At 41.3% G+C, this 12,949-nt stretch overlaps 1 protein-coding gene across 5 annotated transcripts in view; it reads left to right on the top strand.

The window, feature by feature from the left end:
- LOC108695263 (GREB1-like protein) overlaps positions 1 to 12,949 on the top strand; it is a 78,031-nt gene that overhangs the window by 8,094 nt on the left and 56,988 nt on the right. Inside the window, exon 1 of one of the 5 annotated variants that reach the window (XM_041567845.1) lies at positions 9,334 to 9,354. The exons of the other annotated variants lie outside the window; for them this stretch is intronic. The gene's annotated coding sequence lies outside the window, so the exon portion shown is untranslated. Of the gene's footprint in view, positions 1 to 9,333; positions 9,355 to 12,949 lie in introns of those variants that run through there. 5 annotated transcript variants of the gene reach the window in all.

Here is a 12,949-nt window from a genome sequence, read left to right on the forward strand (position 1 = left end):
GCTGGGACACACTGGGCGATTTGGGGAGATTTAGTCGCCTGGCGACTAATCGCCGCGACTTTCCACGACCAATCTTCCCCGAATGCTTCCCCTCTCTCTGCACCTGGCTAAAATGAAAAATCGCCTGCGCTAATCACACGCGGCGATTCGTTTTCCGAAGTCGCCCGAAGTTTCCTCGTGAGGCAACTTCGGGCGACTTCGGAAAACGAATCGCTGCGTGTGATTAGCGCAGGCGATTTTTCATTTTAGCCAGGCGCAGAGAGAGGGGAAGCATTCGGGGAGAAAAGTCGCTGCGATTAGTCGCCAGGCGACTAAATCTCCCCAAATCGCCCAGTGTGTCCCTACCCTAAGAGCGCTCCGTGTGCCTGCCCCCAGGCAATTTACATTTAAGTCAGCGGAAGGCAGGGGAAGGCAGATCGGGGAGATTAGTCGCTGTGAAGAAGAAGAGAATTGTCAACTGGCGACTAATCTCCCCGAAACTGCCCGTACACGTTTCAGTGTTTGCCTCGCTCATGTACATATCTGAGACACTATAGTTTTGCCCCACAGTAACTGGGAAGTGTTTGGAAAACACTGTTCATCATCAGGCCAACTTCCTGTCAGCTGATCTTTTTTTTTTAACACAGACAATAGCCCTGTACTCCACATAGATAAGAGACCTTAATGGTGGAATTTGAGATCCCTAAAATTTCCAGTCAAATTTGCTATCAAACTGCCAAATCTGCAGTCAGACCCTCCGATTAAACGGGAGACTGACTCATGACCTCTCTAAAGTGGAGATAGTGAAGAGAGAAACCTTTTAAGGTGTAAATTGAGTGCGGATGCTACTGTTCTGCTTGCACTTTTTTTGCAATTGATCCACCCTGTGAACAAACTTTTGTATTTTTGTGAGTTCCAGGACAAATATTTAAGTGGAGATTATCAATCTTACATGGTTCTATTTAGCTTCCTTCTTAATTTAAAATAGTCCTACAATTTTATTAATTTTCTCATTGAGCGTTTTGTAGAACTGTTTCCAGGGTTGAGGTGTAATAAATATCACATTCAAATTCGAGTAAGTGAATTAGAATTCTAATTTGTGAGGTTTTGACCAAAAATCTTTTTGAAAATTTGAATTCTAATTCAAATTTACCATTCATACATTAATAAATCTGCCCCTAATTGTTATTTTCACTTTATTTTACTCATCTTTCTATTCAGGCCCGCTTCTATACAAATTCCAATCTATTATTCAAATCAGTGGATGGTTATTAGGATCCTTTGGACCCTAGTAACCAGATTACTGAACTTTCAAACTGGAGAGCTGCTAAAACTCAAATTAAGAAAATTAAAACAATTGCAGATTGTCTCAGAATATCATCTACATCTAGGTTTGCCACCTTTTAATAAAATTTTCACTGGCCGGTGGTGGGGGTGGGAACAAAAGGGCGGACCGTGACATCAAAGAGGGCAGATTGTGATGGCAAAGGGGGCGGGCCATGTTGTGTGATTGGATTGGGTGGGTCGTGATGTCAAAGGGGGCGGAGCCATGGCACACAATTGGCCAGAAGCCGACAGCAAACAGGTTAGTTTTGAACAGAATGGGGGCAGGCTTTTGTTAGGTGTATTACAAATTTACCAGCAGACACATTGCCGGTAAATTTGTAATACTGGCCCCGACCTTGGCAGGTGTTTTACTGGCTAGGCAGGTAAAATACCGGCTGGGTGGCAACCATATCTACATCATAGTAAAAGTTAATTTAAATAAACCCTTTTAGTCGGAAGTGGCCAAGCCTGGCCTATGTATAGCTAGTTTTAGTCCAGGCTAATATATCAATGTTGCTTGGCAAAAAAAAAATTGAAATAGATAACAAACAAATCACCTTTATTAAACATATATATTGATGTTGCCTCTAATTCCTTCTTGGCTATGTGTGCAAAAAAAATTCTTTTGTACGCACATTTTAAACTTGTGTTTGCAGTTTTGAAAAACTGTGTGCTCAGATCACAATTAATACAAAATTATGTGTTTTCACACAAAAACTTTTGTGTGCACCACAATTTGTTGTGTGCACTGCATGAGCGACACTTTAGAGGGAACATAGCAAGCGATACTGAAGATGTAGGAAAAAGTTAATAATTATAAAAATCTTAATTCCAATTTTATAATCTAGAGCAGTTTTGGACTGGTTTGTCCAAGGGCCACTGGGGCTGTTACCTGAGGCCCTCCCACTCCAGTTGCGAGCAACACCAACCCCATCTCCAGCCACACACAATGTACCTTATGTGTACTCCTTACAAACCTGATCACTGGGGGAGTGCTGGGATCAGCCCCAGGGCCGGATTTACATAGTGGGCGCCCCTAGGCCCACTGATGTTCGTCGCCTTCCCTTTATTTGTGCAAAATCTGGACTGGAGCAATGGGGATTGGCGCACAGGAAATTTAAAAAATTTAAAATCCTAAAAAATGATTGTACTTCCAGCGCATCGGGCCTATCCACAAATCCGGGCCTAATCAGCCCCACAGTTCCTAAAGGAGGAAGCAGACCTGGGTCAGCAGTGTAGGGGCTGCTTGGGCACACCAGTGTGTTTACCCAGTGTGAATTTTTTTATTTGTGTGTGATATTTTGGCTAATTGCATCTTCGGGGTTCACTGTATCTGATACAGAAAGTACCGGTGCTGGCTCCTTTTCAGCATTTCTTGCAGTTAAGGGCAGATACACATGGTCAGATTCAGGGAGATTATTCACCCAGCGACAAATATCCTCTTCTTCGGGGCGACTTATCTCCCTGAACTGCCTTCCCTGCCTTCATTTTCCGAAATCGCCTGAAATTTCCTAGTGAGGCGACTTCAGAAAAGAAGCGCTCCGAGTGCTAACCCGCCTGCCATTTGCATTCTAGCCGGCAGGAAGGCAGTTCCGGGAGATTAGTCGCCCCGAAAATAGATTTGTCCCTGGGCGACTAATCTCCCCAAATCTGACCATGTGTCTCTGCCCTTAAGGGGAAACTGCTAAATGAAAATATATGAAAATTCCTCATTCAGTCAAATCAGATGCCTTTTCTGTTTTTTCGCTGGCCATTTCTGGTTAGATCTAGTGGGAGCAGAAGCAGATCTGGTCTTTTTGCATAACTGATCAAGATTAAGCCCGGAAAGGCATTTGTTTCAAAGCCAAAAAGCCTGCTGAGACAAACAAAATCTGCTGAGGGCTAACTGTATTTAGACTGGAAAACAACAGCAAGGTCTTTGTCCCTTTTCCCCCTGTCTTTCTAGTTTCTAAGGCAACAGTTTCTTAAGAACTTGAGATCTTCATTGCATTTGATTTGATGATCTCGCTAGTGTATTCTTTTTCAGGCAAGGGTAGTTTGGCTTTTTTTTTAAAAACAGTACAAGATCTGTTTCAAATGTAATTTCCTCCTTTACCTTGAAACATGGGTCAACCAGATAAAGAAAAAGGCTGGGGAGGGGACTGGTCCAGAGCAGAAAAAATATAAACAACCGGTGAAGAGGACTTGAATGGAGAAAACACAATTAATTCTATCTGAATTCGTTTAAAGAAAAGCCCTGAATGTTTGCTGTTTTTATATAAAAAAAATTGTGACATTGGCAGTTATACTATAGCCCATGTGTTATCTTCAAGGGTGCCATCTGGGGAGGGGCACCCTGGACTAATGTAGGGGGCTTGGGTAGTGGCACTTTTTTTTTCTTTTATTCCCTGGTGCTGCAATGGCACCTTGGATCCACCTGCTTCCAGGCAGATAAAGCCCTAGTATCACAACATATATGGCCTCTTGCAAGATACCAGTTGGATAGAGTTGACAAGAGTATTCATCAGTTAGTCGCCACTTTACTGTATTATTAAGTATGTCTGTAAAAGGAGCCCAAAGAACCTCAGATATGTCCTGCAAATAAGTAAAGATTGATAAAAGACAGGACTGAATTCCCCAGGCCATATTGTTTGCTCCATCATAACATCCTTAAAGTTACTTCCACTTTTATACCACTTTACTGTTTAGAAAGAAAGGCTATTGTAATGTTTTTTTTTCTTATATGGTTAATGCCATATGTAAAGTTATGCCGATAGCTCAGCCAGCAGAGAAACCCTTGTCTCCTGTCAATTATATATCTGCCTGAAATTTCATATTTGAGCTTTTTTTGGGCAAGAAACTGCTTATCATGTGTGGTAACATGCAGATTACAAAAATATCATTCAAGAGGCACTGGGTCGGTGGTGGTGGTGGTGGTATCCAGTGTTTCTTTCTGGTTGGAGTACCACAGGGGAGAAATGCTCTATGTACATATGCCCTGGTGAAGGAACTTGGTATTAATATTAACATGCATTTGGCCTTTTTGACCTGGAAACCACTTGACAACATGGTTATCAGGTAGTACCTATTAATCCAAGGATTCAAACACTTCCCTGCCATCTTGTGTGCCATAGGTCTTTCTCTTCTAGATATTCCTTGAATAGCAAACACTATAAAGCTATAATCATGTTCAATTTGTTGTGTTTTACATGAGTTTACAGGTGTAGTTCGATTCGAACTATTTAATCGTTCGATTCGAACGATTTAATCGTTCGATTCGAACGATTTAATCGTTCGATTCGAACGATTTAATCGTTCGATTCGAACTATTTCTATTCGATTGTTCGATAGTTCGAATACGCCATAAATTCTTCGACTTCGATATTCGAAGTCGAAGGATTTCAATTCGAGGGTCGAATTTCAACGTTTTTTTAACTTTGAAATTCGACCCTTAGTAAATCTGCCCCTCATGGTTTGGTTATAAACATAGCAGGAAAGGCACAGTTTGTTGCAGCTGCTGATACAGGTACAGCTTGTTCCAGTACTACAGGAGGTGAAAAGGTTATGGACAATTGGATTTTCTGGCATACGGCAGTGCTAGAATAATTCATGCTGGCAAATTCAGTTTCTTGTAAATAACAGCAAGCAGTGAAAATATGAAGTGCTTTGAACAAAATGTACTGCTGTCTGCTGATAAGAGTTGAGTTTTCTGTATAAATGTGGATTATGAAGAGAACAACATGCGCCTGGGCAACACATTAATCATCTCAAGCATAGCTTGGCTTGGCAGCATTCACAGAGTATGAGGCCCGGGGCGTTGTGGGGGGTAAAATATATTTTGTTTGTAAGTTAATGTATCCTCTTTAATGCGGGAGCAAAACCTATGATTTTCTTTATTCATCCAATTACTGAATTACCATATTCATATTTCTATTTATACACAGCTGTCTTTGAGCAGAGTTGGGCAAATAGGTGTGAGTGCCCTCGGCCCTGTGTGTTGTGGGTCCCTGGAGAGAAGCAGTTGTTAAAGAATGGAGTAATGATCCAAATTCCCCTTACAGACAACACAACCAATAAAACTTCTGTCCATTTTTAATGCCCAGTCCTACCTCAATGAATCCAAAGGGTGGGACAGCACAATGATGCCACCATCACCATTCTGGAAACCTAAAATAAACTATATAATAAATAATAAATGAAAGTAGTGAGGGGTGTGTGGATGTTGGGTTTTCATTTGGAGGCGTTGAACTTCACGGACTTTGTCTTTTTTCAACCCGATTTAACTGTATAACTATGTAACTATGTAAACTAAAAAAACTAGAAAAGCCATAGTGGTTCTATAATCAAAAGATACTCAGCCTTATAAAAAATAGGCACATTAAAGAGGTGGTTCACCTTTAAGTTCACGTTTAGTATATTATAGAATGGCTAATTCTAAGCAACTTTTAAATTGATTTTATCGTTTTTGATTTGCCTTCTTCACACTCTTTCCTGCTTTCAAATGGTGGTCACTGACCCCATTTAAAAAACAAACTCTCCGTCAGGCTACAACTGTATTTGTATTGTTACTTTTTATTACTCATCTTTCTATTTAGGCCCTCTCCTGTTCATATCCCTGTCTCTTATTCAAATCAATGCATGGTTGCTAGGGTAATTTGAACCCTAGCAACCAGATTGCTGAAACTGCAGACTGTAGAGCTGCTGAATAAAAAGCCAAATAACTCAAAACCTACAGATAATAAAAAAATGAATGAGAGATGAGTGATGATGTGTTATTGACACTATGATCATAGGCACGCCAAAATTCATGTACAAATTGATTGAGAAAGACTGACACAGCTTGCATGCAACGTTAACATTTCTGCACTTTGCATATAATACAGCTTTAATGCAGCTTTTCTTTTACACCTGATGCTTATTGGCAGGGATCATGCTTGCAACTGATAGAATGTAGATCAAAAGTAAAACAAAAATAATTAAATTTTTTTCATTTGAAACAAATGAGTACAAATTGTGCTTTTTCCATGGTAGGAATTGTTTGAAACTTTGTTTAGAGAATTAGGGTAGGGGCACATCGTTTGGCGACTAATCTCCCCCAATAGCATTTCCTGGCATAGATCAGAACACAGAATTATTTCAGTGGCTTTTTAAAAATGGTCATTGTTCAGAGAATGCATTAAATGTCTGGTTTTTAAATCAAGCCATCAGGTATTTTTTCAATAGAAGTATTGTGTACGGTTCTGCATGTCTGGATAGTAATATGAACATACTTACACTCATATGTAATAAAATGCACAAAGTTTCTATTAAATACTACCTATTGATTGGTTGCTATAGGTAATTGCTTGCAATAGGTGATTAGACCTGTAGCAAACAACACAGAATTTCTAATCCTTATTTAATGTCATAGAAATACAGTACATGCATAAACTTGCACTGCTTATTGGCGCTGAATGGCAAATCACATAAGGAACAACAAACTACATCCTAAAGGCCTTACAAGTCAGACACTGTGCAGTGGTGGTGTGCCATGCTAAGCTAGATGTACACTATTATGTGTGCCAATATTATCTGTCAACTTGGCTACTCCTAACCGAACTAGTAGTTTTTTAGCCTGTGTATTAGGCAATTTGTTTGTTAGATAAGGCCTGCATTGTACTGTGAATGTGGCCCTTTCACAACAGGTCTGCACAGCCCCCCCCCCCCATGAAGTTTAATTACATACACTGTGCACAGGTTTAAAAACTTTGTAGTCTTTCTTCCACTGGTGAATGGTGTCTCTTAATGTTTTCCAGAGTAATAAAAGCTATATTGAATTTTGCGCAAAGAAAAATTATTGCGCAGAGGAATACATTTTTCTCGTTGCAAAGTAGTGATATGTGGATCAGGAAACACTCGGCCCGCACCCGACCCATACCCGTATCATCTCGCTCTGTATGATACGTCTATGCGCGTCTCTGATTTTAAGACATATAATCTTCTGGAGAGGTGGAGGAGTTTGACCCAACCCTAACCCGCAATCGTTGGCTAAATTTCAACCTGAACTTGTCTAATCCATGGTCAAACCACACATCAATATTGTAAAGATTATTGTTTATTACATCCCACCAAACTCTGGTTATTTGGCACTCCAAGTGGGCCCAGATGCCCAATTAAGTTGCATGTAGGGTTGCCACCTGGCCGGTATTTTACGGGCCTGGCCGGTAAAAATGATGGTTGATCCCAATGTTATTAATAGGGAAAAAAAAAAGAATATATAGGAAGGCTGGTATTTTTTTCCAGAAAAGGTGGCAACACTAGTTGCATGCCTGGCCTAACCTCCAACTGCCTCAACCATGCCTCATCACACCAAAATCATGCCCATGCTTCATGTAACCCCAGCCTAGTGCTCGCTATCCCTGCTTCCTTCATGGCCTTCAAATCCTGCATCAGTGTTTCTCAGTGTCCGCCAACTACCTCTGCCTTTGGGCCACTTATTGGACTCTCCCCGATGGAGTCCAACAGTGCTGAGATCTGATTCATTGTGCAGTGTTTTACTAAAACGCCAAATACATCATTTTGTTTTCAGCCCTGTCACAGATGAGTTTTGTGGATGAGATCTGCCTATACAGATTTTTCTACATCAGTGGGACCACAGAAAAACAATGAAAATTAGGTAAAAATTGAGGCTTCAGATTTAATATTAGTAATAAAATACATGTCAGGCTCTGACACTAAGTTGTTTCCCCTACAGCCTTTAGTCTATCAAGGATAGATTTCAGATACTCTTTATACACAATTGTGATTTGCATTTATTGCTAATTGGAGTGTCTTTAAATTTGATATGCAATAACTGCTGGGGTTAAATTAGGTGAATAGGGAGGGGTTATACAATACAAATGCTATTGGCAGGAGTAACGTCACAATGGGCACATTTTGTCCAGCTATAATAAGTATCAGCTAAAATTAGGTACAGTCAGTCTGTATTTACGTGATTAAGTGTTTCATCTTGTTGGGACTCTAATGTTGCTACATGAACAGGAGAAATAACAGTCTGTCTAAGCGTGACTGGTTTGCAACTTTATTGTTTTTGCTTACTTTGTATTGTGCAGTTTTCTTGTAAAGGAAAATATTCCCATTTTGTTTTCTTGTAAAGAATGGGGTGCAGTATTGCTCAATTGCATTGTTGGTATCAGTCTAACATAACAATAACCGGATGCAATAAACTTGTTGTTTTACCATTTTTATTGATATTGTATGCTGTAAACATAGGTACATAGCATCATGGGCAAAGTTGCCATAGCCTTGTACCCCATAACAATCAGTCTGGGTATGCTTTCCAGCTCACAGGCCCGTGGGGTGAATGAACAGATAGTGTACGAGAGGCCACACACGGTATTGCCACCTCCATATTGTTCCAATCGCTCCTGCATAGCTCACAAACAATTGAATCAGCAGGAGGCTCCTCTTCACTTCCTCATCTGCTGGTGAACCATAAGGGCTGGGACACACTGGGCGATTTGGGGAGATTTAGTCGCCTGGCGACTAATCGCCTCGACTTTTCTCCCCGAATGCCTCCCCTCGCTCTGCGCCTGGCTAAAATGAAAAATCGCCTGCGCTAATCACATGCGGCGATTCGTTTTCCGAAGTCGCCCGAAGTTGCCTCACGAGGCCGCGTGTGATTAGCGCAGGCGATTTTTCATTTTAGCCAGGCGCAGAGCGAGGGGAGGCATTCGGGGAGAAAAGTCGCGGCGATTAGTTGCCAGGCGACTAAATCTCCCCAAATCGCCCAGTGTGTCCCAGCCCTAAACTGACGACCAAGATTCCATACCTGTATTCAGCAGATGTATTTTATTTGTTTAAATGTTAGACAACGGGGCAATTCTTTGCAACCCATTGTAATGTTTTGTATTACATTTTGTTTGAGACCCAAGAGACTCTATTGCTAATAAGACTGAACCTGTCAGGTAAGCCTGGCACACCCACTTACCATAACAAGAGGAGTCAATTCTGCAAGCAGCTCTCACAAGAGACTCAGGACAAGGCTGTCTGGGGAAACATAGAACAATAAGGTGAAGCATTTCCAAAGCAGTAAGTGTTACTTGTATTACACACACACACACACACACACACACACACACACACACACACACACACACACACACACACACACACACACACACACACACACACACACACACACACACACACACACACACACACACACACACACACACACACACACACACACACACACACACACACACACACACACACACACACACACACACACACACACACACACACACACTATAATCCTTATGTTTATTTATATAGCACCAACTAGAGTCCTGCGGCGGGTCCGGTACCCGCGCGTTACCCGCAAAAACCTGCGTGTAGAAGTTCCAGGTGCGGTATAGACGCGGGTTGGGCCGCGGGTCTTCTCAATATCGATATTTACTCCTTTTTTGTGGTCACGTCTACTTCCGATGATGTCATTTCTGGTTTACAATGACAGCACTTCCTGATTCTTGATGGATCAGTGGGTCGCGGGTCCGGGTTGCGGATAAGGTACTTGCTGGTTGGGTAGTGGGTCCAAGTAGGTAAGAATGCAGGTCCGGGTTGCGGATTGCTGGTTGCGGGTATGGGTCGGGTTCAGGTCCCAAAAAATGGACCCGCGCAGGACTCTAGCACCAACATATTTTATAGAGATTATACATTAGCCCCTGCCCCGTGGAGTTTAGAGGTTTACGGTCCCTATCACATTCACTCACAGTGAATTTTTATCCGGAGTCTGCTAAAATGCCTGTATGTTTTTGGGATTGGGCAGAATACAGAGTACCCAGAGGAAACCCACACAAGCACTGGCCAATAGACTTATATAGACTGCCAGAAGATGAAAGTGCCGGTGTGAATATATTAGACAAACAAAATAGGATTACACTGACACTATGTCATGTGGATTTTATGTTAAGAAATATTTTCATATACAGTAGCTTGTATTTTTAGGGCTGTGCCAGGTTTTAATGTTTCTGTTCAGCTTTCAATTGTTTTTGAACTGCAACTGGGTGTTGGGGGATTCTGGGGCTTGAATGACTGCTGGAGGCCTGAAGACTGGTCATACCTGTTTTGTATTATCAGAAATCAAGAGACCAACATTTCTGCCTACCTTGCGCATGTATTGGCTTTCTTTTGTTTTTCTACTATTTTCTCTAACAAGTTTTTGAACGGGAACTATCATTGATAGAAACTTGTACCCAAACTGCAGTGGAAACTTAATCACAATTTTTTACAAATACGTTTCACTATTGTTTTTCTTAACCATTTTTCAATTCAGTCATGCATGTGTAAAAAGTTCATTGCTAATTGCTAATCATGCTGGAATCTGCCAGTTACAGTAGACGACTGTTGGCGACTCACAGCATCATTGTGTTCTTTGCAGCTAGGAGGAAAGGTTAGGTTAAGGAACTTGCTTACCTTTATGCTAGGGCCACACAACATGGATTCTCTGCCTGCAGAGTATGTGCTGCACCAGTGCTCCTCCTCTTTTCTTCAGCTGAGCTGCAGGCATGTTGGATTGCGGCACAAAATGCAAAATCACGTGTCTAAGCACTGAAATCAGCTGCGTCTGTCTGCACCCGAGCAGGCTGAGATCTGTGTCATGTTGTCCTACACACTGGCGGTTTTTTCCCCTGCGTTGCGATTTCTTCTGTTCAGCTGCAGGGGAGTGCAGGAGTAGACACACTCAATTATTGTCAAGGGGGCTGTACTCACACAGACGCATGTTTGCGCCGAACGCAGGTGAAATGCAACGTGCTGAGTCCCACCTGTATTTGACGCTTACATGCGTCTGTGTGGGTACAGCCCCCTTAACAGTTATTGAGTGTGTAGTCCTGCACTCCCCTGCAGCTGAAGGAAGAAAGCACAATGCAGGGGAGCGCAGGAAAAAACGCCCGTGTGTAAGAGGCCTAAAGAAAAACTATTTTAAAAGCAGATTTATGATAGTTTGCCTTTAATACCCCCCCTTTATTTCTGGGAAATATAATAGCAATTAATTTCCATAATAAATTAGAGAAAATTAATAGCTCAGGTAAACTGTTTCTCCCAGTATTCTTGAAAACCTAATTGGAAGCTACAGAAGTAATTTGATCTGTTTTTTCCTATATTATATTCCTACTTGAAGGAATCCTACTTTGGCATCTTTGATGGGGAGAAATACTGCCAGATGTGATTTCAAAAATATGTCTACGTGAGCAGAATGGATTTCTTTGGGCTCAGATGCACAATTTTTTTTTTGGAGACTCAAATGAAGACAAACCAAATTAATTAAAATTTCGGTACATTCCCCCAACATAATTAAGCATTGATTTTTTTACATTTTTTTTTTTTACTTATGAAACAATTGATCAAAAGCAGAAAAATCTATGAAAATCTAATATTTGTGTCAGTACTTATGCATGGTTTGCTATCTATTTGTCACATTTACAACTTTATTACATATTTGCGTTTGATTTACCAAATTGCTTGAGGTTGAAACATGTCCAGTGGTATATCTTTTTTATCAGCAGCCTGGGTAATTGAGTCAAGCCCTTTCTATAGTTGCATTAAGAATGCATACCTTTTGCTTTTTGATATGCTAATGGCCTGACTTTAAGTACAAAAGCACGCATTTCTTACTGTTGTGATGAATGACTTGACATACACTGATGGATGAGATAGTCAGGGTGGCTTTGCCCTGCTGAATCTTTCTGAAAGTAGAAGACCATTTGTGAATGTAATCCGTACCATACGGGATGATTTACACATCTTTGGCAATTCTTTGCAAAACAGGTTTCTTTCACACCCTTCAATTCTTACTTCTTTTTTTACTATAAGGGGGGGGGGATGGGAGGAACTGGTCCTTCTTTAACCTTTTAGTACCTGCGGAGAGCTGCCTTGTATCATGACAGTGGCTACATTTCAGGAAATGTCCCTTTGAAAAACAAATGATCTGCACAAAGGTGTAAAGCTTTGTCTGGTAGTTGAAGCTACTGTGGCTTCACATTAATCAGGACTGCCATTCATTAATGTTATAACATTTATTTTGCACTGTAATAATTCAGCATTATCATTTCTATCTCAAATATAATGTATGGAATATTTGTAATTGTTCATAATTTGCAACTAGGGGCGCTGCTGCCTCAAGGTGTGTTGAGAAACTCCTCAGGCAGAAGCAGCTCCTGGTAACCCTAAAGGAGAATTTAACCGTTAACTAAAAACCCTACCCTCCTACCCTAAGTAGACCCCCTCCGTCCTCCCCCAGCCTACCTGCCCCCCCCCCCCCGGGAAATGCCCCTAACTTTTTACTTACCCCTCCGTGCAGATTCAGGGATCCTAGATGGCTGCCGTGAACTTCGATCCCTGAATCTGCACCGAAGGGTAAGTAAAGGCTGGGGGGGGTGTCTATGTAGGGGGGGGGTAGGGCTTGTTTTTAAAGAGATACTGACACCTGAAATTAAACTTTTTTTTACATCTATTATAATATTGGCTTTGCAAGCTACTTCTAACTTTGCCATAAAGTATTTGCATGATGCTTTTACATTACCTGTCTGATCCCCCATGTTCCTGTATGAGGGGGCTGCCATATTTGTTCAGCAGGAGTCCGTTAGCATTAGAAACTCTAACTAACAGGCTGAGATGGGACAGT

The sequence above is a fragment of the Xenopus laevis genome, chromosome 6S, assembly GCF_017654675.1.
Source record: "Xenopus laevis strain J_2021 chromosome 6S, Xenopus_laevis_v10.1, whole genome shotgun sequence".
Lineage (NCBI taxonomy): Eukaryota > Metazoa > Chordata > Amphibia > Anura > Pipidae > Xenopus > Xenopus laevis.